We start from the raw sequence: 2,760 nt of genomic DNA, 5'->3' as shown, positions 1-2,760 counted from the left end.
AATGGGAGCATGAGTTTATGTATTAGTGCGTGTATAAAAACAGTTACAGCTTACAGCAAAAGTCATCACATGCATCCTCCCTAGAACCGTGCCTTATTTTGTAGAAGTTTGAGATAGAGATGAATTGTAAATCCAGATGACAGCGCTAGTGTGATGGTGATGCAGTTACATTGGTTATTAGATAAGTTTATGCAATTAATGACAGTAAATTTTTTAAGACTTTTTAAAATTTAGATTTATTGTACTGTACAACTTCAGACAAGCACAATAGAGTATAATGATTACTTCATGTCACAACCAGAGAGAGAACGCAGCTCTTGCTATCAAAGTTATTGCAGCTTGCTTAAGCTGTTTGTTTCTAAATGTCTTTGTAAGAGGGAACTTTTCAAACTTCACTTGATGTAACCTCCCCCTGTGGTGCTTCATGGTAAAACTTATGATTTATAACTTGGGAGTTTCTTTGGAAAGTGCTACCGGAAAACATCTTTGACTACACTAACTAACTTGTTTCTCTGGGTCCTTCTTCAGTCCACAAGTTGTTAACAAACTTACTTCATTGCGTAATACTTCCACTATTAATCTTTTTCAAGAATTGTGTAGTGGATGGGTTTTCCTGACATACTTTTTATTTTAAATGATAGCCAATTCAGTAAGGATAAAAATTTTTGCTTTATGCACTCATTAAGGTGGTGTTAAAAGTTCTCACTACTTGGGTTTCAGATCACAGCAGGAAGGCAGTGGAGCAGGACTTTCAATTCTCGTTTGTAAACTAAAAAGCAGCAAATAATAGAGCCTTGGCACCTCTGTAATCAAGCTAATCCACCAGTGAACAGCAGACAGATCTGCTTCTTATACTGATTCCTTACTTGGGATCTAAATATACTTGCAATTTGGCCATTAAATATTTACTGAATGGTAAACATCAGAATATCTAGAACTATAAAACAAGATGCTGTTTTCTTACAATTAGGGAATACTTAATTTTCATTACAAATCAAGGTATGTTGCTATCAATATTGCAAGGTAAACACAAAAGTGCCTTTGTACAATTTCAAATGCCCACTTGTTCACTACATTAAATACTTTTAATTAAAACTAGTAAGTAGTAGTACTGAAAGAGTTATAGGCTGAAATACTGAACCATTGCAAACCTTTACTTTTTTAGGCTTTTATAGTACCCCTATATATTACATCTGTTTGGAACTGTATTACAAATATGCTTAAATCAAAATAAGAATCTTTAACAGCGTAACTTGCTTTGAAATTAGCATTTGTCCTATGTTAGCTATTAACATAACATGAATCTTGAATTAGCTGTTAGAAAATAGTAAATATATATTTGTACAGTACTTCATGTGATGATGGGAAGGGAAAGGCAGTTAACCATGCAGCTGAGAAACATGAGAGGGAAAGATACTTGCAGAAAGACTATCACAGGGAGCTGAGAGGAGAGGAACAATGAACTAGAAGGAAGTTTGTGTTTCTTTGCTAGGGATTTCACTAGCTGGATTATAACTTTCCCCAGCTTTGCAAAGTAACTATCTTCTCTGTGGAATACTAGGTATCAGGCTCTTGCATTGTATCAGTATATGACTGCTGCTGGTGTTTAAGAAAAAAAGTGCTACTACAAATACACACGAGGAGTATTAACTACTAAGGACAGATTAGTCACAAGTCACATAATTGTTTATGCAACTCTTATAGGAAAACTCTAGAAATGTGTTAGTATTCCTTGTAAGGAAGCAAGCGTAATACTAGTTTGTAAGTTTCTCTACTTTACAATATAAACTTGCAAGTAAGATAAATTTCTATGCCTTTTTAAGGAGCATTACAGAAGTATGCAAAGAGATGTAAATACTCAAAACTTTTAAGTTACGTTTTACTGTCCAAGCTGTAGCAGAATCAAAAAGCCACTACTAAACTGCAGCATTTGATTTTTATTTTTAAATAAATCATTAACATATTTACACCTATTATGTAAGAAACTAAAAATGACAACTTTGAAGCTTATATGCAGACACAAACTTTCCCATTATTTTAAGTTTTGAGTATCAAACAGCACATATCTACTCTGTAGACAGCAACATTAACTAACACTAGTGTTAGTTCTTCCTCTTAAGATTTTATAAGCACTTTTTTATTTTGAAGGTATCACCACAATTTACATACTCTTGATCAATATACTGGAGAATGTAATTTTTAAGATTTGTTCCACAGGTATCAATTTTATCAGGACTAATAAAATACCAATCTTAATGTAACTAGGTTAAATAACTTCAAGTTTGGAATAAAGCCTTTTTTTCAATAATCCCATAAAGTAGCTCTTAAAATGAAAGCTAAATCAGGAAAAGAGCAGAGTCAAACTCTTTTGTAGTCTAAAAGATCATTTGACTTCTAAGCCCTCTAATTCTTTTCCCGAGTTAACTATTCCACAGAATACACCTAGTACTCTCAAAGAGAATGTCTATGTATAAAAACCACAAGTCTGTTACACTACCTTTTGGCAAAGGTTAGTTTTTTTTCTGAATAACATTATTCTCTCTCCTTTGCTGTTTAAGATAATTCCATAAAGTAGTATGAAGCAATTTATATCAACTCTAAACTTTTACAGCAAAATCATCAGTGTGCCACCTATTGTTTTGCATGCAGCATTGTTTGTAATAAATAAGTCTATAATAGTTACAAAAAATTAGTTATAATGTATTTTGGAATTCCAAAGGAATCCAGTCTCCGTATAAGAAATTCTTTCATCTACAAAGT

The sequence above is a fragment of the Netta rufina genome, assembly GCF_964035555.1.
Source record: "Netta rufina genome assembly, chromosome: 13".
Lineage (NCBI taxonomy): Eukaryota > Metazoa > Chordata > Aves > Anseriformes > Anatidae > Netta > Netta rufina.
This window is presented reverse-complemented; position numbering follows the sequence as displayed.